This window comes from Polyodon spathula, chromosome 12, assembly GCF_017654505.1.
Source record: "Polyodon spathula isolate WHYD16114869_AA chromosome 12, ASM1765450v1, whole genome shotgun sequence".
In the NCBI taxonomy this organism is placed as follows: domain Eukaryota; kingdom Metazoa; phylum Chordata; class Actinopteri; order Acipenseriformes; family Polyodontidae; genus Polyodon; species Polyodon spathula.
The window spans coordinates 22,814,774-22,842,744 of NC_054545.1; the positions used below are offsets into that span (position 1 = coordinate 22,814,774).

A 27,971-nucleotide genomic window follows, 5' to 3' on the forward strand; every position below is an offset into this window, starting at 1 on the left:
CACATTGCCTAGATGAAGACATTTCTGAGTCAACAAAAACTCCTAGGTCTTTTTCATAGATTCCTTCTCCAATTTCAATATCTCCCATATGATATTTATAATGTACATTTTTATTTCCTGCATGCAGTACTTTACACTTTTCTCTATTAAATGTCATTTGCCATGTGTCTGCCTAGTTCTGAATTTTGTCTAGATCATTTTGAATGACCTTTGCTGCTGCAACAGTGTTTGCCACTCCTCCTACTTTTGTGTCGTCTGCAAATTTAACAAGTTTGCTTACTATACCAGAATCTAAATCATTAATGTAGATTAGGAATAGCAGAGGACCTAATACTGATCCCTGTGGTACACCGCTGGTTACCACACTCCATTCTGAGGTTTTTCCTCTAATCAGTACTTTCTGTTTTCTACATGTTAACCACTCCCTAATCCATGTACATGTGTTTCCTTGAATCCCAACTGCGTTCAGTTTGAGAATTAATCTTTTGTGCGGGACTTTGTCAAAAGCTTTCTGGAAATCTAAATAAACCATGTCATATGCTTTGCAATTATCCATTATCGATGTTGCATCCTCAAAAAAATCAAGCAAGTTAGTTAGGCACGATCTCCCTTTCCTAAAACCATGTTGACTGTCTCCCAGGACCCTGTTACCATATAGGTAATTTTCCATTTTGGATCTTATTATAGTTTCCATAAGTTTGCATATAATAGAAGTCAGGCTTACTGGTCTGTAGTTACCTGGTTCAGTTTTGTTTCCCTTTTTGTGGATCAGTATTACGTTTGCAATTTTCCAGTCTGTCGGTACCACCCCTGTGTCAAGAGACTGCTGCATGATCTTGGTTAGCGGTTTGTAAATTACTTCTTTCATTTCTTTGAGTACTATTGGGAGGATCTCATCCGGCCCAGGGGATTTGTTTATTTTAAGAGCTCCTAGTCCCTTTAACACTTCTGCCTCAGTTATGCTAAAGTTATTTAAAACTGGATAGGAACTGGATGACATGTGGGGCATGTTGTCAGTATCTTCCTTTGTAAAAACTTGTGAAAAGTAATCATTTAATATATTTGCTATTTTTTTTTCTTCATCTACAATTTTGCCATTTGTATCTCTTAAACATTTAATCTCCTCTTTGAATGTTCGCTTGCTGTTGTAATATTGGAAAAACATTTTGGAATTGGTTTTAGCTCCCTTAGCAATGTTCATTTCTATTTCTCTCTTGGCCTTTCTAACTTCCTTTTTGACTTGCGTTTGCAGTTCTGTGTACTCTTTCTGCGTACTTTCTTTTTGGTCCTTTTTTAATGCTCTGTAAAGTGCCTTTTTTCGCTGAATATTTTTTTTAATTGATCTATTAAACTATTTTGGCAATTTAGTTTTACATTTTGATTTGTCTACTTTAGGGATATAATTGTTTTGCGCCTCTAGTACTACATTTTTGAAGAACAACCATCCTTCTTCTGTGGGTGTTTTCTCTATTTTACTCCAATCTACTTCTGTTAGTCTCTGTTTCATACCTTCCTAGTTTGCTTTTCTAAAATTGTAAACCTTAGCTTTAGTCATTACTTTTGGGGATTTATAAAACACTTCAAATGAGACCATGTTGTGGTCTGAGTTTGCCAGTGGTTCTCTGACCTCTGTTTTAGTTATTCTATCTTCGTTATTTGAAAAGACTAAATCAAGGCATGCCTCCCCTCTAGTGGGTGCCTTGACAAATTGTTTTAGGAAGCAGTCATTTGTCATTTCCACCATTTCTATTTCATCCTTCGCGCTACCCACTGGGTTTTCCCATTTTATTTGGGGGAAGTTGAAATCCCCCATTAGTATGGCTTCTCCTTTGCTACACGCATTTCTAATGTCATTGTATAACAGATTATTTTGCTCACCATCTGAATCTGGCGGTCTATAGTATGCTCCTATTATTATGCCTTTTGAATTTTTGTCCGTTATTCTGACCCATATTGATTCGGTTTTATTTTCTTTGTCCAGGTTTAACACCTGGGCTTCAAGACTGTTTCTTATGTATAGCGCTACCCCTCCTCCTCTTCTGTCCTGCCTGTCTTTCCTATACAGTGTATACCCACAAATATTATATTCGTCCCCATCACTCTCAGACAACCACGTTTCTGTAACACCTATCACATCATAGTTACCTGTTAGTGCAGTAGCTTCAAGTTCTAGAATTTTGTTTCTGATACTTATATGAATATGTGAATAAAGAGCTAGGGAATGCAGAGGACTCGTCCATATTAACCGAGTGTACAAATAATGAATTTTGTATTTTATTTAATTTAAAAATAATAATATGATTTGTGAATGCAGTGCATTGTCCTGCTGCACTTAGGGTTTGACAGTTTTTTTTTTTTACTTTTCAAATATTTGATTGAAAAGTGATACAAAGTTAGTTTCTAATGTGTTGATAGTAAGATGTGCTTGAATACCTTCAATGCTAATTATTGTATTGTATCTTTTTCTTTAAAATAAAATAAAGATTTATTAAAAAAATTACCTGTCAAGTATTTTGTGGGTGTTTGATCTGTTCTGATCAGGTTTGCTGTTTTTGTTTTGAAGTGTGAAACAGCTTTTTAGAAATCAGCCATCTCTATGACCAAGACCAGAGACACAGCTGGAAACAAAGTGGAGACAGACTGAGGACTGCAGGCAGGAGACAAAGAGTGGTGAGGGTATGGAATGGGTTACCTAGCCATGCTGTTGAGGCAGAAGCACTGGGATCCTTTAAGCCCCAATGTGACAAAGTTCTCAGCTTAATCAGCTACTAGGTACCGGATGAGCCCGGATGAGCTAAATGGCCTTCTCTTGTTCATCAATGTTCTTATGTTCTTCTGATAGAGCGGTAATGAAATTCCCCCAGGGCAGCTCTCTTGTTTTGTCATCAGATCTGGGCACAGTACTCATAATGAGTCCCCACAGACCTGGGCACGCTTTTCACAATGACTCCCCACAGACCTGGGCACACTTTTCACAATGACTCCCCACAGACCCAGCATTTTGGTTCAGAAACATCTCTGCACTGCCCTTTGGGAGCTGGCTGGGTTTATATTTAAAAATGGTTTGTAAAGTGTAATTGAACACGGGCAGGCAGGCAGCTATTAATAACTGAAAAAAACCCAGTTACAGTACACCAGCTCCTCTGCTAAGCAGAAGAGGGGGTGAGGAGGAGCAGTGCAAACTACAGCCTGCCCAAGATAGGGAAAGAGCTACCTGTACTGTACCCCTGCCAGCCTCACCACAGCCCACAAATTCACCCCAGCTCTCACAGATTAACAGATTAACAGTAGGCTGCTGTGATAGGAGTGTGAAGAGGAGCAGGAGGCAGGCTGCTGTGATAGGAGTGTGAAGAGGAGCAGGAAGAAGGCTGCTGTGATAGAAGTGTGAAGAGGAGCAGGAGGCAGGCTGCTGTGATAGGAGTGTGAAGAAGAGCAGGAGGCAGGCTGCTGTGATAGGAGTGTGAAGAGGAGCAGGAAGCAGGCTGCTGTGATAGGAGTGTGAAGAGGAGCAGGAGGCAGGCTGCTGTGATAGGAGTGTGAAGAGGAGCAGGAGGCAGGCTGCTGTGATAGGAGTGTGAAGAGGAGCAGGAAGAAGGCTGCTGTGATAGAAGTGTGAAGAGGAGCAGGAGGCAGGCTGCTGTGATAGGAGTGTGAAGAGGAGCAGGAGGCAGGCTGCTGTGATAGGAGTGTGAAGAGGAGCAGGAAGCAGGCTGCTGTGATAGGAGTGTGAAGAGGAGCAGGAGGCAGGCTGCTGTGATAGGAGTGTGAAGAGGAGCAGGAGGCAGGCTGCTGTGATAGGAGTGTGAAGAGGAGCAGGAAGCAGGCTGCTGTGATAGGAGTGTGAAGAGGAGCAGGAGGCAGGCTGCTGTGATAGGAGTGTGAAGAGGAGCAGGAAGCAGGCTGCTGTGATAGGAGTGTGAAGAGGAGCAGGAAGCAGGCTGCTGTGATAGGAGTGTGAAGAGGAGCAGGAAGCAGGCTGCTGTGATAGGAGTGCGAAGAGGAGCAGGAGGCAGGCTGCTGTGATAGGAGTGTGAAGAGGAGCATGAGGCAGGCTGCTGTGATAGGAGTGTGAAGAGGAGCAGGAAGCAGGCTGCTGTGATAGGAACGTGCTGCAGCTTTTTTGATTGTGAAACAAGGCACTGGAATTAGGTGGTAATTTAACACCAAACAATTCCATTTTTAAAACCTTTTATATTCAAATTGAACGTGAACGTGGGATACTGACTGCAGCTTTCAACACAGAGGAGAAATGAGTTCAAAGGAATGATGTGATGAGTTCAAAGGAATGATAGTTATATTTTTGTGAAGTTGATACAGTTCTGCTGCCTGAAGTGGGTGTTTCTGTGTTGAAGTGTACATGTCGATCCTTGGTTACTACACCGGTGGACCATGATGATGGATGTCTATTGCATCATCTGGAAAGAGTTGCATGTTCTGTGTCATACCTGATGATGGCAGTCTCAGTTGCTTGTGCGTCTGGTTCCTAAAAGACAACGGTTGGTAGACATGACGACTGCATGAGTTAACCATAACTGCTCAATTGACACAGTTATTTTTTGCAATGAACATATTATTTTATATAATATATATATATATATATATTACATTTATATATATATAACAATATATATATGTAACATATATATATAATTTGTGATATATATATATATATATATATATATATATATATAACAAATATATATATACAGTACTGTGCAAAAGTTTTAGGCAGGTGTGAAAAAATGCTGTAAAATAAGAATGCTTTCAAAAATAGACATGTTAATAGTTTGCAAAGTGAGTGAACAGAAGAAAAATCTACATCAAATCAATATTTGGTGTGACCACCCTTTGCCTTCAAAACGGCATCAATTCTTCTAGGTACACTTGCACACAGTTTTTGAAGGAACTCGGCAGGCAGGTTGGCCCAAACATCTTGGAGAACTAACCACAGTTCTTCTGTGGATTTAGGCAGCCTCAGTTGCTTCTCTCTCTTCATGTAATCCCAGACAGACTCGATGATGTTGAGATCAGGGCTCTGTGGGGGCCATACCATCACTTCCAGGACTCCTTGTTCTTCTTTACGCTGAAGATAGTTCTTAATGACTTTCGCTGTATGTTTGGGGTCGTTGTCATGCTGCAGAATAAATTTGGGGCCAATCAGATGTCTCCCTGATGGTATTGCATGATGGATAAGTATCTGCCTGTACTTCTCAGCAGTAAGGAGACCATTAATTCTGACCAAATCCCCAACTCCATTTGCAGAAATGCAGCCCCAAACTTGCAAAGAACCTCCACCATGCTTCACTGTTGCCTGCAGACACTCATTTGTGTACCGCTCTCCAGCCCTTCGGCGAACAAACTGCCTTCTGCTACAGCCAAATATTTCAAATTTTGACTCATCAGTCCAGAGCACCTACTGCCTTTTTTCTGCACCCCAGTTCCTGTGTTTTTGTGCATAGTTGAGTCGCTTGGCCTTGTTTCCACGTTGGAGGTATGGCTTTTTTCCATGAAGGCCACTTCTGACCAGACTTCTCCGGACAGTAGATGGGTGTACCAGGGTCCCACTGTTTTCTGCCAATTCTGAGCTGATGACACTGCTGGACATCTTCCGATTGCGAAGGGAAGTAAGCATGATGTGTCTTTCATCTGCTGCAGTAAGTTTCCTTGGCCGACCAGTCTACGGTCCTCAATGTTGCCCGTTTCTTTGTGCTTCTTCAAAAGAGCTTGGACAGCACATCTGGAAACCCCTGTCTGCCTTGAAATTTCTGCCTGGGAGAGACCTTGCTGATGCAGTATAACTATTGTTGCTGTGCTCAGTCTTGCCAAGTGTGTATTTTTCTTCTGTTCACTTGATAAATATAAACAATTAACATGTCTAATTTGACAGTAAACTGTCTTCAGCAACCTCACCTTGTTAGCTGAGTTTGGGTTCCTCACCCAGTTTTATTCCTCCTACACAGCTGTTTCTGTTTCAGTTAATGATTGTGTTTCAACCTACATATTGAATTGATGATCATTAGCACCTGTTTTGGTATAATTGTTTAATTACAGCAGACTAATGCCTACCATCCCTGACTTTGTGCAAGTGCTAGAAGATTGATCCAGGCAAATGGTTCCACGAATATGATTTGATGTAGATTTTTCTTCTGTTCAGCTTTGCATTTTGTTAATTGCCCAGTAACCAGATCTCAATCCATTTTTGAAAGCATCTGTGGGATGAGATTTAAGTGGAACGGGGTATGGTAGTAGGTGCCAGGCGCGCCAGTTTGAGTGTGTCAAGAGCTGCTGGGAGATCCAGTTTCCTGTGTGTATCTACCAGCCAACTTGAGACAAGGCTGACACGAATTGTGCAGAGGAAGGCTACATTGTCCAGTCAAGAATGGGCCAGCATGGCCCCGACGACCTAACAAATGCTTTCAGACAAGAAACTGCGGTTCATGGCCCGACAAAATTGCCTGGTTGAGGTTCCTGCTGTTTCGCTGATGGGAGGACTAGGGTATGGGCAAAAGGCATCCATCATGCCGCTCAACATTGCAGGCTGGTGGTGGTGTGATGGTGTGGGGTGTGTTTTCATGGCACACATTGGGCCCCTTGATAAAAGTGTGCAAATTTTGAATGCCACAGGATATCTGAACATCTGCCAATCAGGTGCATCCCTTCATGGCAGCAGTGTATCCATCTGCTAATGGATGATTTTTTCAGCAGGATAATGCCCCATGCCACAAGACTAGGATTGTCCAGGAATGGTTCCACGAACATGACAGTGAATTCAGCTTACTGCAGTGGCCTGCCCAGTCACCAGATCTCAATCCAATTGAGCATCTGTGGGATGAGAGGAACAAGCTATTCGGAGTATATATCCACTATATGGCCAGCATCCCTGTGGAATAGAGATCCATATACCAGCAATGAACATGTGGGACCATATCACTGTACAATCGTTAACCCGATAAAAATTTATAATCCTGTCACGCCAATATTACAAAACATATGTACACCATACTGTGGTGTATATTAATATATATATATATATATATATATATGTATCAACATATATTTTTTTATGGTGTATGGTGGTGTGTGTGTGTGTGTGTAATTGTTGTGAAATAGTTGCTGTGTGATTCTAAAATAATTGGCTAACATAGTATGCTTGTTTAAATGTTAGTTTTTTTGCCGGTGTTGTAATCAATTCTAATCTATATCCTCTCAGAATCCTATATCCTCTGGCACAATGCGCATGTGTAAAATAAAATCTGCCCAAAGGCAAGGCTGACTCTTCTTCTGCTCATGTCTGAGGTGAATTACAGGTAGGGTGTCCATTTTAGGACATCTTCAGTCACCCCTTCTCGAGTCTTATCACATACTTAAATAAACACACGATGGTGGTTCAAAAAACTCTGAGCCTAATATAGAAGGAAACACCAGAGATGTTATGTCCATGTTCAGTACACTCAGACAGCCAGGTGACAATATTGTAGATTACTATCTTATTATGCTGTTCCATTCTAATCCTATATTATTTCATATCTCCTAAGAATTGAGGCAGTGAAGCTCTCAGAAGCATGACATTCACACAGCACCTTTGTTTTAAATGATGATTCATGTATTTACAATAAACCAGGAAACTGGAGCAGAGTACTGTCTGGCTTTCTGAGATACAATCTCACACTATTTTGGTAACATGATAATGAGATAACCAGGTAGACACTGTTTATATACAGTATAGAACATTGGTCTTGCCAGGGTTTTAGGATGTTCTCTTGTAGAGACAGCCCTTTACCTGGACAACAAAATAATATTTATCATGATATTTTTTCCACAAGAACTTGATTCATCAAAGAGGTAGTGAAAACAACTACAGCTTTTTTTTAACTGAAAGTAAACTGGGAAGTAGAATGCAGAGTAATTTCATTATTTCTTACAGTACTGAATTACAGTTGAGCCGTGTAGAGCGAATCAGTATGTCATTTAGTTATTAACTGAGGTACCTGAGAAAGGGCCCATGAACTCCTAAATGAGAACAGCAGGTGGTAAATCAGAGCAGGGGTGCTTTAGAGCTGTAAACGTGCCTGTTAGTAACATGAAGACTGATTTTTATAAAGTGTATGATTTTTATTTTTTACTCAGTATGGCTCAGTTAACTTGAAGTGCAGCTAAGCAATGCAGCATCCCCGTACATGTTTTGTGATTATCATAATATTCATGCATTTATTGGTATAAAACATTAAAAAAGGAGTGATCATGAACAGGTATGCAATGGTGAATTACAATTAGTTTTGGGGTTTATTTTTTGTTATAAAAAATTATTTGGAAATTGAAGAGGCATGCAGTTGTGTAGTATGAGAAAGAAACATGAATTAACAGAAGTATGTGAAGTATGCTGTTTGTGGGACTAATGCAATCCTAGGTGTGAACCTGCATTGAGAAGTGAGGGAGATCTATTTCAGCAGTTAAAAAAAAAAAAAAAAAAAACAATTGCATTTCTGTTCAATTTCAAACTCATTTTTATTAAAATGTGTAATTAACAATTGGGTTTGGAGGACATCAGGGGCAAAAATGGAATCCATGAAATGTATTTCTGGCACTCAGTTCCACAGGGACAGTGACAACACTGTCTGAATAATGATTTTGTTTTTGTGAATAGCACAAACCAAAGAAGAGTCTCCAAGTCCAATGTGCCTAATAACAGAACTAGGGCTGTATCATGATAACAATCATGTCAGTGACCACCTTCTATCCTAGCTTCCATGTCCAGCTTCGCTGGTCTGCTACTAGAGTGGGCCTCGCCCGCTCCTCTATCCTAAGTCCGGAATCTCAGTTAATCTTGGTTTTAATCGCATATTTAATTGATACAATTACTGCATCTCATTCAACTTTTTTTTTTTTTGTTGATATTATTGTAGGTGACACAATCTAAACATGAAGACATAAACCCGTTTTCTGCTCCTGCCAGGGAGTCGGCTCTCTTTTGTACAGCGGTATCGGCGCTATGCTTCAGAGCAGGAGGTCCCCGGTTCCCATCTCTGCCTGTGACAAACCCCTGCCTGCGGGAGCTGGTATCAGGCTTATGTCTTTATATTTGATTGCGTCACCTACCAGCCTTGACCCCTATTATTAATATTATTATTTTCATAATCCAAAAAACAGCCCATCATAAAAACCCTGCTTTCTTATTTCTGGATTCTTATTGTTGGCCCCTCTTTATGGTTTTAAATTTATTTATACACAATTATACAGAAAAACTGAAATTTAAAAAACTTAAATTGTTTGAACCAACTGCTAAATCACAATGGAGTCAGATTATTACTCACCCTACTGCATTTCAAATTAAACTGGATATTTTCTTATCAGGTTCCTTTAAAAGGGTCTCAGTTATACTCAAACTGTTTTTCATTGCCGTTTAAAAAAAAATAATATTTTAAAATAAATTTGGTAATTGATATAAAATGAACAGTTGGTAGCTATCCACTTTGCAACAGCATTTTTTTATAAAGGGTGTCCACTGAGAGTAGCCCAATAAGTATTACAACATTCACAGAAATAATACAGAAATAATCATATGAGGGAGCAGCACAGACATGCACAGGAATCCTTGTTATTACAAACTCACTTTATACAGGAACATCACTCCCAATGTGAACATAGACTGAATGTCAACATCTAACTGAAATACATACTTGGCTGCTTTCAGTGGGACTCTGTATCACACTGACATCATGCAGCTTGATTCACAGGCTTGCAGAGATCCTGAATTTAAGAAACAAAAAGTACTCTGTCGAAACCGACAGTTTCATTTGTTGTTCTGTTGTTGCTGCCTGAAGCTGTTGCTCGACAGTGTATTTTGAGAAAGTAAGGCGTGTTTACAGCACACAGGTTTTATAGAAGACTAGATACATTCTGTGATTCTGGAAGTAACAGATAGACGTAATAGTCTTTCTATGCAATGAACTGTCAAAGTAAAAAAAAAAACTACAAAACTTCCCATTCATAAGTCCTTCACATGTAGTGCTTTGCTCCATAGCACAGTTCCGTGACTAACTTTCTACTAAAACGATGACTGCTCTTATTGTGTCTCTGCACTCGAGTATATTAAAATAGTGCTGCTGGGAATGAATTACGAGAATTAATTACGGTATGCTAAGAGGGTCAAGAGGGCAATTAACATGCAATGCTAGCATGTACAGTACGAATGGGTGAAAAAGTCAAAATGGTCTCACCCAGGTCTATTCCTGTGATTCCTGTCGAAATGCACAAAAAAAAAACTGGAGGGAGGGGACAGGGTTATATAAATATTTTTCTTGTGGAAAACTAACTTGATTGAGATCGTAACCCATAGGGCACAGGGGAAGCAAATTACTGGTATATATTTTGCTCCTCTTTTTTGCTCAGTGTATACACACTATTATTTTGTTGTGGTTTTGCCTTTAAAAGATTTAAAATGTAAAGTCATTCAGAAGAGGCAGAGAAGTCTGTCATTGATAAAAATAAATAAATAAATGAGTTAAACATGAACACTGGTTTGACCCATAGTCCGAAGTTCACTGTTAATTGTAGCTGAAGCTAGCAGCATGGTTGCCAGATTTTGGGGGAACCCTCCATTTGTAGGGGGAAATCAAAGCCATTGGGGGAAAAATAGGGTGAAATGTTGCGTGGGGGGAAATATTTTTCAAATAGGGGGCTTCAGCTAAAAATAGGGGATTGTATGTCCTCTGTATTGAACTCCTTGGTACATTCCCATAGTGTTATCATGATCTTTAAAAATATTAACTCTGCCTTTTGCAGAGATAGCCTACTGCAATAGTCAATATTACATGTCTTTTACCAGTCCTGCCTGTGACGAAGTGCCCGCCCCTGTGTATATTTTCTGTTATGTGTGTTTAATGTAGGTGTATAGTCATTGGTACAAGGGATATAAACAGGTCTGTGTAACACGAGTGTTTAAAATGTATATTTGTATTTAGGCACGAGGATTGCACAGCACTTCACGTGCAAGTAAAAAGTAATAATATGTGAGCACGGGGAATTGCACTTTATTAATTCACGTGCATTTGAAATGAGACTCCAATTGAATGATTGATTAGTAGTCGAGTCTTGGTACAGCTGCATAAAAACAGCATGTTTTCACCCACTCGGAGTTGGGTGTTCGGTGAGTGGAGAACAGGAGAGAGAGTAGGAGAGTTAGAATTTCAATTGCTATTGCATGCTGGTGGGACCAGAACGATACTTGTTTATTTAACTCACCGTGTTTGTTTGTCAATCTGCTCACCGTGTTTTGTGGTAAGTGTTAGTCCGTTTTGTTTGTCTATTTATTTTGGCTTCACGTGCCGTGTCCTGTTTCTGTTTGTTTGTTCAACCCTTTTATTTTACAATAAACCGGCGCAAGCAAGCACCATCATCATTTCATTTCATCCGTCCTGTTTTGTGTATTCATTTCCTGGTTCTGACGCCGCCCACTTCGGCCGTCTCTGTGACATTGCCTTATGCTTGACTCCTCCCCCATCCTCACGCGCACTCCTCCACTACATTGAGTATAGTAGAGAGGTACTGTATACATTTTCTATGGCTCTTGATTTACAGAACATATTTAGAGAAATTCCATATTATGTTATTTATTATTATTATTATTATTATTATTATTATTATTATTATTATTATTATTATTATTATTATTATTATTATTATAAATTAATTGTGGTACAGAAGCATTGGGGTTTAAAAGAAAATCCAAAATAACTTTCTTTTTTAAGAAATCAACAAACAAGCACATGGCAGTTGCTTCATTTAAAAACAAAAACAAAATTCTACTGTGTTTATGGTTTAGTAAATTGAACAATGCCACATAAACAATGATACAGTTTATTCAATTATCTAAAAACACTGACTAAGTGCACAAAATATACAGGAGTCATCAATGCGTTAATCAGCATTGTCTATGCCTTCTCAAGGTTCTCAGTCAGTGAAGGCAGGAAGCCTCCTAGATGTTAAATATGGCTTGCAGTTGAGGGGACAAGATTGCAGGAGCTTTCAGCCAACCACACATACACTCCAGAAATGCACAAGCCACGAGCACAGGCCTGGTTTTTGCGATGGAACAGCAGAACAGTAGAACAGTCTTACGTTTTGATTGGTCCATGTCTGTCACATAAATATGTTGTACACAAGTAGAAAAGCTTGCAGGCATTTTTAACATTGCGGTCAGAGAGAGAAAGAGAGCGAGAGATCAATTAAAATATAAAGTGGTATTTTTCTGTACTAATATAACAAACTACTTACTTTATATGAATTATGTTATGCATGCATGTAAGATGTTTTGTTTTTTTTCTGTGTGGTGTAGTCTACTTTTCTTTCAAATAGCATATATCTATAAAAATTTGTGCAATGTATTTTAATATAAAATATATACACTATTGCAGTTGTGTAACATGATGCATTAGTTTATCTCAAATGTAATTACAGTTTTAAATATAGGCTGCTCCTGTTTTCATTTACTTCCCAAATTCTGGGCCACTTTGCTTTTCAGATAACGTCCCAAATTCTGCATTTTCGAATTCAGACCAGTTTTTAGAATATGCTGCTTACCTGACAGCCGAGTTTCTAAGTTATGCATGCGTAGTTTACCATAAACTGGATCGTGAATTCATTTGAGAGTAACCCTTAGTACATGAATCAAAGTTGATGTATTTTTTACTCTTCAAAGAAACCTTTTTTTTTTCTTTTTATGAAGAAACAGAAATACAATGTAAATGTTAAAAAGTATTTCTTATTACAATGAAGAAACTTGAAATAAATATATGAAAATTAATTAAAGAAGTTGTTTTCCTTTATTAAAGGCTAATATTAAAATGCTTTTGAGAAGGAACATTGTATTCCAAAAAAAAAAAAAAAAAAAGGTAATTTCATTTGCTTATGTAATGCCCATCAATATAGTCATGCGTAGGGGTTTATCAGTGCTTCTGGGTTTAAGAGACCAGTGCCCTTCAACAACTTCAAATAAATCTTATTGCATTGTATTAGTCAACATTTTCCTTATCTATTCCTGATAGTCTATACTGTAGGCCAGGGGTTTTCAATCTTCAGCTCAAGTACCCCTTTACAATTTTTGCTCAACTGAACGGTACCTCAGTTGCAATAAATGTCACAACAGATTGGATGGCAAACTGCTGGTTTAGGACAGAATAACAAACAATAGCCTTAATTCTTAACACTTAATTACAAGTATTTGGATGCACAGAATTAAAAAGACAAGTATTTGGTGCACAAAATAATGTGCACTGTAGGCTACATGGGTTTTTTTTTTTTTTTACGTTAACATTTACTTCACATCTCTGCATAATTGTGTGACATTCAAAATGTTTACCTCAAGATAAAACCTCAAGATTGTGATCACAAAACACTTCAAATGGACTTAATCAGTGCTTCCGTTGCATAAATACACCACAATATGTGCATGTTTCAGGTCTTATATACAATGGACATTTTTTTATACTATTTTGCAATAGGAAATCGCGTTCGTATCCAATAAGTCCACAAATCCTGGCGAATGAACTTGGCAGTACTCTCTTTAGATGCACAACAGTCTTAGCTAAAGAAATTGGGTTCCTTCGAGTTTGTACAACCCATGACTGCCATTTGCCGACCCTTACCCCTATGGTGTTTTCATAATGGGATTTGGTCTCCATGACCCCTGGGGCAAGGAACTAGGGAGCACTCTCTTCATGTGCACATGACTCTCAACTAAAGAATATCACTGGCCACGGGTTCGTACCCCATCCCGCCACCAGATGGCAGGCGTTTTATAATGGGATTTCCCATAGACATTTTGCAGGGTGCTAAGTTAATTGTTTTGTCACCACTTGAGTTTTTGTGTGAACCACTGCGCCGTTTTAGGAGGTGGTTTGGGGTACTTCCCTGAGTCTAAATCCCTTTCAATGGTGATTTTACGTACTCGGGAAATATGCATGAAAACGTGTTTTTCAATCCTGCTATAGACACGAATGAGGGGTTGCATGGTAGTGTGCGCGTGCAGTGGTTGCATGGTGGTGTGCACGTGCAGGAGTTGCATGGTGGTGTGTGCGTGCAGGGGTTGCATGGTGGTGTGCGCGTGCAGGGGTTGCATGGTGGTGTGCGCGTGCAGGGGTTGCATGGTGGTGTGCGCGTGCAGGGGTTGCATGGTGGTGTGCGCATGCAGGGGTTGCATGGTGGTGTGCGCATGCAGGGGTTGCATGGTGGTGTGTGCATGCAGGGGTTGCGTGTTGATGTGTGTGTGGGGAGTGCAGGTTTGGCGCCAAAGATGGGGCGGGAGATGAGGTGATATAAGGGGTGCAGGGAAAAGACTGGGAAGGGTAGGGTAAAAGAAAAACTACTACAATCATTTATTTTCACTTTCAACTCCCAGTCCCCTTTTCTCACTTTATGATTTTATTTTGTGATTATTTAATTATTGTCAAAATAAACAGCCTTCATCTACTCATGGTTGCAGTCTCATTTCTGTCCCAAAAAGAACCCGAAATGCTACAATATATTGATGGCCATTATAATATATTGATGGCCATGCAAATGAGATGTCCTTTTTTTGGAATACCATATTCCTTCTCAAAAATGTTTTTTAATATTAGCCTTTAATTAATTTGCATGTATCTATTTCAGTGCAATGGAGTTTCTTCGTTGTAATAAGAAATACGTTCTTTTAACATTTACATTTTATTTCAGTTTTATTCATAAAAAAAATTATGTTTTCTGGGGCGAGTAAAAAATACATTAACTTTGATTCATGTACTAAAGGTTACTCTTAAATTAATTCACGATCCAGTTTATGGTAAGCCTTGTTGCATGACTTAGAAACTCAGCTGTCAGCTGAGTCCCAAAAACTGGGCTGAATTAAAAATGACCTAAAAACCAAAGCTGCCCAGAATTTGGGATGTAAATGAAAACAGGGACAGTCTATATTTAAAACTGTGATTACATTAGAGATAAACTACTGTATCCTATATCAAAATTGCAATAGTGTATATATTTGATATTAAAATACATTGCGCAAATGATTATTGTTATATGCTTGTGGCAGAGCTGAACTCTGCCCTTTATAGATTGGCAGGGATGGAGTTAAATTCCCTTACTTGCCTGGGTTTATCGTGTTCAGGTGGCTGGGGTTGATTGGAGTAATTAACGATCAATCAGCACCCAGCCACCTGACATAAAAGGAGGCCTCAGCTGCCCATTAGGGAAAGGAAGAAGCAAGCTGGTGTTTGTGCTTGCTGGGTTTTTTTGTTTTTGTGTTTTTTGAATTTCTGATCCAGTAAAGGCATTGCCCAGCCTGGAAACCTTTATTTGTAAGTTTTTTTCTTGGTGTTTTTGTGTATAAATACCTTTGTTTTGGCCCTTGTGCCATTTTATTTTGTGTTTACTTGTTAATAAAAGTATTATTTTTTGAACTGCAGTCTGTCTCTAGGCCTCTATCCACTTGCCAGCCTGTCATAATGCTATTTGAAAGAAAAAAGTACACCACTACTGGGGGAAAAAAAAAAAAAAAAACAATTCTTACATTCATGCATAACATCATAATTCATAGAAAGTAATTTAGCCATAGTTTGTTATATTAGTACAGGAAAATACCACGTTATGTTTTACTTGAAAAGTTGTGGAAATAACGTTATCTGAAAACCAGAGAAGCCCAGAATTTGGGACGTTATCTAAAAACCAAAGTGGCCCAGAATTTGGGACCTAAATGAAAACAGGGGCAGACTATATTTAAAACTGTGATTATATTAGAGATAAACTACTGTATCCTGTAACAAAACTGCAAAAGCGTATATTTGATATTAAAATACATTGTGCAAACAATGATATATGCTGTTTAAAAGAAAAAAGTACACTACTACAGAAAAAAAATTCTTCCATTCGTGCATAACATGATAATTCATACAAAGTAATAACCCATAGTTTGTTATATTAGTACAGCAAAATACCACATTATATTTTAATTGAAAGGTTGTGGAAAGCAGATCTCTTGCTCTTTCTTTGATCAATGTTAACAATGCCTGCAAGCTTTTCCACTCGTGTGATGACAGACTATGGCAATGTTGCCAGCCCCTGTGTGTAGTTCAGTGTTATATGTTGCATGTTGTGTGTTAATGTTGGTGTATAATCATTGGTACAAGGGATATAAATGGGTGTTGTTTAAAATGTATATTTTAAACAACACCCATTTATATGGATATAAATGGGAGTTGTTTAAAATGTATATTTGTATTTAGGCACGAGGATTGCACAGCACTTCACTTGCAGGTAAAATGTAATAATATGCGAGCACAAAGTAATAGATCAAATATCAGTTCACCGTGTTTGTCTGTGTAGTCCGTTTTGTTTGTCTATTTAGTTTGGCGAAAGTGCTGTGTCCTGTGTTTTGTTTGTCTTTACAACCTTTTATTTTCTGTCTGTTCATTATTAAATGCTGAGCAAAACCAATCGCTCAGCTCCACACAACTCCACCTCTCTGTTGTTTATTTCCTGGTTCCTGTTTCTGGTCTGACGTCACCACTACAGCCGTCTTCTTGACACAGACATAGACCAATTAAAATGCGAGACTGTTATGTGGTTCCATCCCAAAATCCAGAACACATTTACAGCATTTCTAGACCAGTGCTTCAGTATTTTGAACTGCCTTAATTAGGGAATACTTACCTTCAAAAGAACCGTATTTATTTTTCTTTGTTAGTTTAATTATAACTGTATCTCTGTGCAGAGATGCCATTGGCACTGGTTGTGCCATTTGATGTTGCTTGCATGTAATGAAGTTTACAACTTAGGTATGACAGGATGGACAAACCCAAAATATTTGGGCCATTTGTTCAGAATTGGAGCAACTGCTTCTGCTTCCCGTCAAGGAATTCTGGACCACCTCATCAAGCAATTAGGTCACTTATCTTCCAAAGCATACCAGTTGTATACAAGACTGATCTTAAAAACACACTTAACTTGCTCTGTTCATAACCCTCTCTTTAGTTCCCAGTCTGTTAGCCTGGAGCAAATGTATTTCACTTAGCCATAGATTCCCACAGGTTTATTTCCTCTGAATAATTTAGGGGTTTTGTTTTCCTCTTCTGTGTGTTAAATGTTTCCTGGTCAGTCCAAGCCTGCACTTTAAATTCACCTTTCACAACACGGAGCCTGCTTACTCTTTAAATTCACCTTTCACAACATGGCTATGCAGCAGATCCCAATCTGGGCTGCATTCAATCCTAATTCTCACTTTTATTCCTACAGTCAACATCACATTTACTACTCGTGGCATTAAGACCAGCTTGGATCATTTTTGGAAGTCTCCTGCCTCGTCCTACTGCCAGGTAGGGGATCTTCAATCCAGGTAGGTGCTATGCCAGATTGTTTGTTCTATGCTCATTTGCTTCGCATACTTCATCAATAAAGTTTATTTATCTAATCATTGTGTAGTGAGGTTTGTGTGTGCTCAGTAAGTACATATTGAACATTTTATGCTGAAACACGTGTCCAATTTTGTTGGTTTCTTAAAGCCTATTAATTGAAAAACAAAGTTAGGCGTGTATGATTGAGACACACAATTCTTGGACAATTGCTTCTGATATTGATTAAAACATTGAATTGTTATACTGCTTTTAGAATGAAACCAGTATATGTACCAAAACTGACTTAGTGTTATTGAATAAGAAAGTTTACTGGTCCAGAACGTATCTGCATTCAAAGTGAGTATAATTTAGATTTGTGTTATTATACAGTTAAATAAAATAGTGCCAAAGCTTTATTTTTACAGTTGGTTATTAGTTATTAACATTGAAAATGTCAAACTTCTGATATTAGGTCTTTGAAAATAGTCAAAATGGTCCTTGCAATTTGTATCAGAAAAATTGTATGAACCCTGAATGTATGTGTCCATCTTTATCTGTCTGTTCAACAGGGGAGTTACACAGTGTATTTACCACTACAGCACTGATTCAGCTGATCCTTATTGAGTCATTAGTGTCTCTGGATTATGGTGCAATCCAAAAATGTGTAGCAGTTTTGCTGTTTATAGCCCATGAAAAGTGTAATGCCCCTTTTCAATAGCGCAAAAAATCTGAACAAATTAGAAAAAACGGGAAACAGGGGGCAGAAGCATTTTAAACAATGTCATTCTTTTTTTACCTTGGGCAATTACGGAATAAGAAATAAATACAGACGGCAGACTGCTCTAAAAACTTATGAATTATTATCACCTGACTAAGGTGATAGTCATAAAATCAATTCATCAAATGAAATACTGCACGGTTTTATCAGCAAATAAGGCATCGCAGTCCCGCCCCCAAATTTCATTTTCAGATTGATTGTTCAAATAAACTAATATGGATAAAAAACAACATACTGACAAAAGTAAACTGAAATTATTATTATTATTATTATTATTATTATTATTATTATTATTATTATTATTATCATTCTTTAATCATCCTCGTTAATTTTGTATAACACATCTGCAAAACTGAGTAAGGTTATTTTATTTATTGATTTTTTTAGAACATAAGAACATAAGAACATAAGAAAGTTTACAAACGAGAGGAGGCCATTCGGCCCATCTTGCTCGTTTGGTTGTTAGTAGCTTATTGATCCCAAAATCTCATCAAGCAGCTTCTTGAAGGATCCCAGGGTGTCAGCTTCAACAACATTACTGGGGAGTTGATTCCAGACCCTCACAATTCTCTGTGTAAAAAAGTGTCTCCTATTTTCTGTTCTGAATGCCCCTTTTTCTAAACTCCATTTGTGACCCCTGGTCCTTGTTTCTTTTTTCAGGCTGAAAAAGTCCCTTGCGTCGACACTGTCAATACCTTTTAGAATTTTGAATGCTTGAATTAGGTCGCCACGTAGTCTTCTTTGTTCAAGACTGAACAGATTCAATTCTTTTAGCCTGTCTGCATATGACATGCCTTTTAAGCCCGGAATAATTCTGGTCGCTCTTCTTTGCACTCTTTCTAGAGCAGCAATATCTTTTTTATAGCGAGGTGACCAGAACTGCACACAATATTCAAGATGAGGTCTTACTAGTGCATTGTACAGTTTTAACATTACTTCCCTTGATTTAAATTCAACACTTTTCACAATGTATCCGAGCATCTTGTTGGCCTTTTTTATAGCTTCCCCACATTGTCTAGATGAAGACATTTCTGAGTCAACAAAAACTCCTAGGTCTTTTTCATAGATTCCTTCTCCAATTTCAATATCTCCCATATGATATTTATAATGTACATTTTTATTTCCTGCGTGCAGTACCTTACACTTTTCTCTATTAAATGTCATTTGCCATGTGTCTGCCCAGTTCTGAATCTTGTCTAGATCATTTTGAATGACCTTTGCTGCTGCAACAGTGTTTGCCACTCCTCCTACTTTTGTGTCGTCTGCAAATTTAACAAGTTTGCTTACTATACCAGAATCTAAATCATTAATGTAGATTAGGAATAGCAGAGGACCTAATACTGATCCCTGTGGTACACCGCTGGTTACCACACTCCATTCTGAGGTTTTTCCTCTAATCAGTACTTTCTGTTTTCTACATGTTAACCACTCCCTAATCCATGTACATGTGTTTCCTTGAATCCCAACTGCGTTCAGTTTGAGAATTAATCTTTTGTGCGGGACTTTGTCAAAAGCTTTCTGGAAATCTAAATAAACCATGTCATATGCTTTGCAATTATCCATTATGGATGTTGCATCCTCAAAAAAATCAAGCAAGTTAGTTAGGCACGATCTCCCTTTCCTAAAACCATGTTGACTGTCTCCCAGTACCCTGTTACCATATAGGTAATTTTCCATTTTGGATCTTATTATAGTTTCCATAAGTTTGCATATAATAGAAGTCAGGCTTACTGGTCTGTAGTTACCTGGTTCAGTTTTGTTTCCCTTTTTGTGGATCGGTATTACGTTTGCAATTTTCCAGTCTGTCGGTACCACCCCTGTGTCAAGAGACTGCTGCATGATCTTGGTTAGCGGTTTGTAAATTACTTCTTTCATTTCTTTGAGTACTACTGGGAGGATCTCATCCGGCCCAGGGGATTTGTTTATTTTAAGAGCTCCTAGTCCCTTTAACACTTCTGCCTCAGTTATGCTAAAGTTATTTAAAACTGGATAGGAACTGGATGACATGTGGGGCATGTTGTCCGTATCTTCCTTTGTAAAAACTTGTGAAAAGTAATCATTTAACATATTTGCTATTTTTTTTTCTTCATCTACGATTTTGCCATTTGTATCTCTTAAACATTTAATCTCCTCTTTGAATGTTCTCTTGCTGTTGTAATATTGGAAAAACATTTTGGAATTGGTTTTAGCTCCCTTAGCAATGTTTATTTCTATTTCTCTCTTGGCCTTTCTAACTTCCTTTTTGACTTGCGTTTGCAGTTCTGTGTACTCTTTCTGCGTACTTTCTTTTTGGTCCTTTTTTAATGCTCTGTAAAGTGCCTTTTTTCGCTGAATATTTTTTTTAATTGATCTATTAAACCATTTTGGCAATTTAGTTTTACATTTAGATTTGTCTACTTTAGGGATATAATTGTTTTGTGCCTCTAGTACTACATTTTTGAAGAACAAACATCCTTCTTCTGTGGGTGTTTTCTCTATTTTACTCCAATCTACTTCTGTTAGTCTCTGTTTCATACCTTCACAGTTTGCTTTTGTAAAATTGTAAACCTTAGCTTTAGTCATTTCTTTTGGGGATTTAAAAAACACTTCAAATGAGACCATGTTGTGGTCTGAGTTTGCCAGTGGTTCTCTGACCTCTGTTTTAGTTATTCTATCTTCGTTATTTGAAAAGACTAAATCAAGGCATGCCTCCCCTCTAGTGGGTGCCTTCACAAATTGTGTTAGGAAGCAGTCATTTGTCATTTCCACCATTTCTATTTCATCCTTCGCGCTACCCACCGGGTTTTCCCATTTTATTTGGGGGAAGTTGAAATCCCCCATTAGTATGGCTTCTCCTTTGCTACACACATTTCTAATGTCATTGTATAACAGATTATTGTGCTCACCGTCTGAATCTGGCAGTCTATAGCATGCTCCTATTATTATGCCTTTTGAATTTTTGTCCGTTATTCTGACCCATATTGATTCGGTTTTATTTTCTTTGTCCAGGTTTAACACCTGGGCTTCAAGACTGTTTCTTATGTATAGCGCTACCCCTCCTCCTCTTCTGTCCTGCCTGTCTTTCCTATACAGTGTATACCCACAAATATTATATTCGTCCCCATCACTCTCAGACAACCACGTTTCTGTAACACCTATCACATCATAGTTATCTGTTAGTGCAGTAGCTTCAAGTTCTAGAATTTTGTTTCTGATACTTCTAGCATTTAGATAAATACATTTAATGGTTGTCTTACCTGAGTTGTTGTTCTTGTTTTGATGCGGTCTCCCTTCTGTTTTTTTGTTGATTTCTCCCCCCTTCCTTTCTAGTTTAAATGCTTCCGAACCTGCTCGAGGATCTTTTCTCCGAGTAGACTAGTTCCCTTGTTATTTAAATGCAGTCCATCCCGTCTATACAGATAGTCCTCGTTGTAGAATGTGGTCCAATGATCAAGATAGGTGAAGCCTTCCCGTGTGCACCACGTCTTCAGCCATTCGTTTTGATTAATTATTTCCAGCTGTCCATATGGTCCTTTGCAAGGTGCGGGTAGTATACCAGAAAATACCACAGTTTTGGTTTTCTCTTTTAATTTCCTTCCTAGCTCTCTGAATTTGTTTTGCAGGGATTTTGGTCTGTCTCTTCCAATGTTGTTTGTACCGATGTGGACGACTACTACCGGGTTGTCTCCTGTTCGTTCTAGGATGTGCTTGACCGAGGCTCCCGGAAGGCAGCACACTGTTGTAGTAAGGGGGTCCAAACTGCGAATTGAACTTGCTGTGTTTCTCAATATGGAGTCCCCAACAATCATGACCTCCCTTCTTTTTGCTGTCTGGTCACCACTGTCAATAGGGTCCTGGATGTTGTTCCTTTCATTCTCTTGTTGTTGGTTCTGCTCATCAAAATTCTGAAGTGACTCAAATCTGTTGGTTGTTTTGATTTCTGGTGGTTGTGTTTGACGAAGTTTCTTTTTTTCCCTGCTTCTGCCTACCTGAACCCAGCTGTTCTGACCTTCTATCTCCCTGGTGGCTTTCAGTCTGTTAGGGGTGATGCAGACTTCCATGAATTGTGGGTGTGCCAGTTCCTCAAGATCCTGTTGCTGTCTCACTTCTTCCAGCTCCATTTCTAGCATACTTACTAGTTTATGCAAATCCTGGATCGCGCGGCACTTTACGCACACTTGGTTTAGCTCCGCTGGGTTTTCTCGGATTTCCCACATCAAGCAGGTGTCACAGATTACTGGCTTGAAGACCATGTTGAGGTTTTTTTTTTTTTTTTTTAAGTTTAGTTTCTTCTGCAGCCGTCAACCTGCTTTCAAACTGCTTCGAAACTGCTCCGTACTTTTCCACGCCTGTACTTCTCCCACTCGCTGTCGCTGGGAAGACTGCCTCGTTTAACTGCGTTGTTCTGCTGTGCTGTTGGCTCCTCCCCTCGCCCGTGTCTCAAAACGGCGCTGAATTTGAATCAGCTGCTCCGAGTTTCAGCTTGTTTGTTATCAGAAAAACACACGCGGCTGTTTGACTTTGAGCTGCTGCTGTGTTTCCCCAATGTCCTCTATTTTCTGATTAAAGCAATTCAAGATGCAATTTCTCCTTTCTGCTTCGAAACTGCTCTGTACTTTTCCACGCCTGTACTTCTCCCACTCGCTGTCGCTGGGAAGACTGCCTCGTTTAACTGCCTTTCAGTTATGTTATGTTTCAGATGGGCTTGCTTAACCCCCACTGCCATATGCCATGGTGGGCCACTGGGGTGAATGTATTGCTGTAATTTAAATGTGGTCTGGCAGAGGCGATGTTAGCAACTCCTCTCTGCCAGACATCTTGTGAGAATGCGGGATCGGCAGCGAATGATTAATTACAAACTGACTGTCAACCGCGCAGGTGAAAAGATTTAAACAAAACAAAAACACTTAACAAACCAAAAGATAATAAACACAGACAAACAAGCACTGAACAAACAAGTATCGTGCGGGTCCAAATGCAGCATGAGTAGCAATTACTTATATTTTTTACTCACTTCTCTCTCCCGTTCGTTCTCCCTGAACACCCAACCTCGTTCAGGCAAAGCCAAAGAGTGGGAATGCATCTTTGGGCAATATTTAAATATATACAAAATCATAATTTTGTGTGCATTTCACCATCAAAATATGCACAGACCAAGTGAGTTTCCTAAGAAACAGAGGCACAAAGTCTATAAGACGATAGACTACATATTAACTACGGAGCAAATCAGATGTACTGTCCTTAGATGTATTTTTAAAATAAATACAAATAAAATACATGAATCTTCTGCACCAAAATGCTTTCATTCAATTCTACACTTTTAATTATAAATTGTGCTGGTCGCTAACATAGACAGATCAGATTTGAAAACATGTTCCAGACACCCGCTAATCGCTCGCCTTTTGTACAGTCGTTGTCTAGATGCATTGGGAAACAAAGTAACAATTTTAAAGGCAGTGCACTACTGCTTGGCATTTGGTGGCAACTGTTACTTATTAACATAGAGTTGGTAGATTTTTATATTTATTTATGTTCTCTCTACCTGCCTTTTAAAGCCGTAGTTAGAACCGTTTAACCACGGGCTGGATTAATTCGAGCTCAATATTTTGTAGCTCTACATTACTTAATGAAAGCTGGTGGCTTTCCTCTTACTGTAAGGAGGATGTAGTCATTACACTACACACCGCTTAAATTCTTAACAAATGCCAACATGTAGAATTAACAAAGAAACGACTTGAAGTATTAATTATCTTATGTGTTTGCATTAAAAGGAGCACTATTTAAATTACAATCCGGGGATACAGATAAACCTGTGCTAGCAGTCGAGCTAGTCACGTTGCTTGTATCTGTAATTCTTTAGGAGTGAAAGATTTAAGTCAATACCGTTGTAAATTGATTTGTTTTGATTTTGTTTTTATCTGGACTGTTTTATCTCTTTGTAGTTTCACCCACTCCCTCCTTTATAAAAGGCTTGCATTTCTATTTACATTGCGGGACTTCCCCCTGACACTGCGGTCAATTGCACAATATTCAACTCAGAATGTAACAATCAACAATAGTTATGGAAAAACTATTTTCTACTGGAAGCTAAAAATGAAAATGGCAGTTTGTCAAGCCTGGCGAGAAACACAGTTATACATCCATTAAAACAGAGGTAAGCTTATCTTGTTAATATACCTTAATGATTGAATGTCTCTTCTGAGTTCTTACTGAAAACATAAAATGTCACTTTCTACTTGAATCCATACTAAAAAAAAAAATCTCAAATTCCAAATACAGTACTAGTATGAGCTATTAATGGAAATGATCGTGCCTCACTGGCCTGCTGCAGTAACAGTTATAAAAGGGAACACGACAGAGAAGACAGCACCACTACAAATACAGTTTAGAGTACGATTTCTAAAAAGTGTCATACAGAACGTGGACTGGTTCTTACAACTAGTAAAAATGAACACAGGAGGGTTATGATTTGTTTATTGAGAAATATATTGACACATGTTAACAGTTAAATGTCCTTTATTCTCGACTGTTTAAATGTGGTTCTGGAAGTTACAGAGATTGCCATCAAACATTGTTCACAGGGCGTGAGCTGGGGGTGTAAAGATAGGGCAGAAGAAGCAGAAGGGAGCAGTAAGTAGGACAGAGTGCCGACTAGAAAGGACCGGACCTAGGATAGAGGAGCGGGCAAGGCCCACTCTAGTAGCAGACCAGCGAAGCTGGACATTGAAGCTAGGATAGAAAGTGGTCACTGACTGAGGGCGGCGATGCCGACACAACCCGGGGGCGAAGGACCCAGCAACCATAAACACATACAAGGCTTATGACCCTCGGAAGTTCCTTCTGCCAGGGCCATCTACCCTGTACTTTCCTCTCGGAGAGAGAGAGAGAGAGAGAGAGAGAGAGAGAGAGAGAGAGAGAGAGAGAGAGAGAGAGAGAGACAGAGACAGAGGTACCCAGCATCTGAGACTTCTGTAAAGGGGCACTCGTTAGACCCCCAATTGGCCTGGGACTGAAATAAGAACAAGACATAGAGTATAGAACAGAGCCTTGAGTGAGGTAAGATAAGCGCAGGAGCTGCAAAAGGACAGAGTTGGGCTGGGGGTCTGCTCTGACTCACATGGTGGGAACCCCCCCTGAAGGTAAAGGGAGGCTCTGCCTAGCTCCGAGGTCAGGGAAGTGAGACTCACTTGACCCCCAGAGACAACCGATGCAAAGGCATGTATGAAAAGGTGGAGGAAGAGGAGTAAAGAAAGAGATTCAGCTGACAGCTTTGTTGGATTTAAATAGGAGTTATGGCAAGGCAAACGCTGACGACAGGAATGTCGATGTCTTGTTGAAGGAGCTTTGGAGGTTTTAGTGGAAGGCCAGTCTGTCTAATAAAGATGTGGACGAGTTGAGGAATGAAGCTGCGGTTTGGACAGTGCTGTTGCTGGGCTGGAAGCTGGACAGAGCAGGAAAGACTAACTCTGGAGCTCCTGCAGCCGAACAGAGAAGCTGATTGATCAGAAGAATCACTGGAGCAGGTAGGAAAATAATTGATAATATCTTGGTATCGCTGCACAGAGAAGTGACCTCCAGTGAAAGGCAACCAAGTGTAGATTAGCGGTAGAAACACTAGAGAGCAAAGGTGCAAGTGATCAGGGCTTAAATAGAGAATAGGTACTAATTGACAGGAAATTGGAAGCCCCCAGCTGCACCACCCCGAACTAAGCTAACATTAAACACACAGTTATCGTAGCGAAACCAGTTGCTAGGTCAGGACACATTTGTAAGTAAACGCTGTCTCTCGCATGACAGTGCTTGGTGTTGATAGGTTGGAACAATGAACGTCGCACTTGAATAGCGATGCTTAGTGCTAACTGGTTGAAACACTAAATGACAGCACGCACACGGCAGTACCAATTGGTTGAAACGTTGATTCATGACTTTCTTGCAGGCATTAACTAAAGTTAACGAGAAGAGTTACCAGTGCGGCCACACTGCCACCGCACCCTTCCCTCGGCCGCACTCCCACTTCCCGCGTCCCTGGCCAACGCTGCAGGTTTTTACATGTGGCCATCACCAGATTAATTTATGACTAATCAATCTGGAGACGGTCACATTCTACGTGATAGTTTTTAACCTGCACGGTCGACAGCCTATTTGTCAATAATCATTTGCTGCCGACCATGAGTCCTGCAGAGACGAGGTGCTAACATCGCCCCCTGCCGAACCACATTAAAACTAAACACTAATACATTCATGCATGATTTTAACCCCAAACATTTCTCAGCAGGGCATTCTCCTGTCCACAGTCAGGTATCTTCTGCACTGCTACAACAGGTTTAAAATGGAACAACATATATAAGGAAGTTATCTAGAATATTGTGACTTGGCCGTTTTAGTACACTGAACATGGACATAACAACATTGGTCTCTGGTCTAATTCACCTCAGGCATGAGCAGAAGAATCAGCCGAGATTTACGCACGCTCATTGTGCCAGGGGATACAGCAGTCTGAGGGGATACAAAATTGATTACAACACCGGCTGTACAAATCAGGTTGCTACAATATATTTGCAAAAAGGTGTGCTGGCCACTGAATTCGTTTTTTCACTACAAAGTACCCACCTGACTATCTGCAGATATATTATGGGGTTATTGGCAGTGTGGCCACATTATGGGGTGTGGCCACATGAGGGCACCAAATACAATGCAATGACACAAGTGAGGCATGTCTCCGGTCTCATGGTCTCATGGTGTATTTTCTTCCAGCTGTTCTCGTTTACTACAGAATGCTGCTACAGAGCTAATAAGAATAAAGAGATGTGTATGGATTTGAAAATACACCATTAAAAGATTCACCAGAAAAATTATAACATTTACATTACGTGTAAATAACTTGTGTTTTGTATTATTTCTGTTTGACAAGGGGAGATCCCCCTCTACATTAAAGATTTATCTGGCAACTATTTCAGCTTGCCATTTCAGAATTGATTCAGTCTCCCCAGGAGCTCACTTCCTGGCGGGGTAATTTTTGAAAGGCGATTTGGCGACTTCGGCCGCCTATGAAGGACATTGTTCCTCACTGGAGGATTAATGTGCTGCTTGATGAACTCATGAAGCCTCCATTATGCTTCTTAGCAATCCTGCTACTTTTGCCGAAAACTATCTTGACATTTCATGTCAACCAGTCTGTGGAATTGGAAGTTTTCCATCCACCTCCTTTCCAGTCTGACAGAGAGTGACAGCTCCATATGCTCTGCCCCGTGGGCACTTGCGTATTATGTGGACAGAACACTTTGACAGACGGAGCTGGACGCAGTCTGAACAGTTTTTTTCTGTTATGGAAATGTTATGGTGTAAAAACTGACTCCAACAAGTCGTTATCGTGAACTCACAAGATGCTTTATTCAGCCTTCCATCTTACCAAAAGAACATGTCTTCCCTTGCCGTAAAGCAGAACGCTCTCTACCTTACGGCAACACAAACCACACAGCACGACATCCACACACATGCACGTCATGAACAGTAACAAAACACAGAACAACCAAAAGCAACATTTTCCCCCCCTTCCCCCGCACAGGGTTCAAGTGTGGAAGGAGGTCACAAAGTCCTGCAAGTAGCCCGGACGCTGACGAACCTGTCCTGGCCATGCTGCCGGCACAACAGTTGCGGGCCCCCCCCATCGGCCACAGCATCTGTACTGGAGGGGCAGAACCCAGTTCCATAGTGGCCAAAGGGTACTGGCTGAAATCCCGGAGGTGACACTTTGTGTAGCCTGCTAGCATGCCAACGGGACCCGTCCTGGAGCTGGAAAGTGGCTGGCCCCAGCTGGCGGCTGACAATGAAGCGGGGGGGGACCAGAAGGACTG

General features: G+C 39.7%; 1 long non-coding RNA gene across 2 annotated transcripts in view; it reads left to right on the plus strand.

Moving 5' to 3' along the window:
- Positions 1-27,971, plus strand: part of LOC121324801 — a 47,884-nt gene that overhangs the window by 11,781 nt on the left and 8,132 nt on the right. Inside the window, exons 2-3 of one of the 2 annotated variants that reach the window (XR_005951282.1) lie at positions 2,564-2,670; positions 17,263-17,362. This is a non-coding gene — a long non-coding RNA (uncharacterized LOC121324801). The remainder of the gene's footprint in view (positions 1-2,563; positions 2,671-17,262; positions 17,363-27,971) is intronic. The other variant, XR_005951281.1, reaches the window with a different exon arrangement.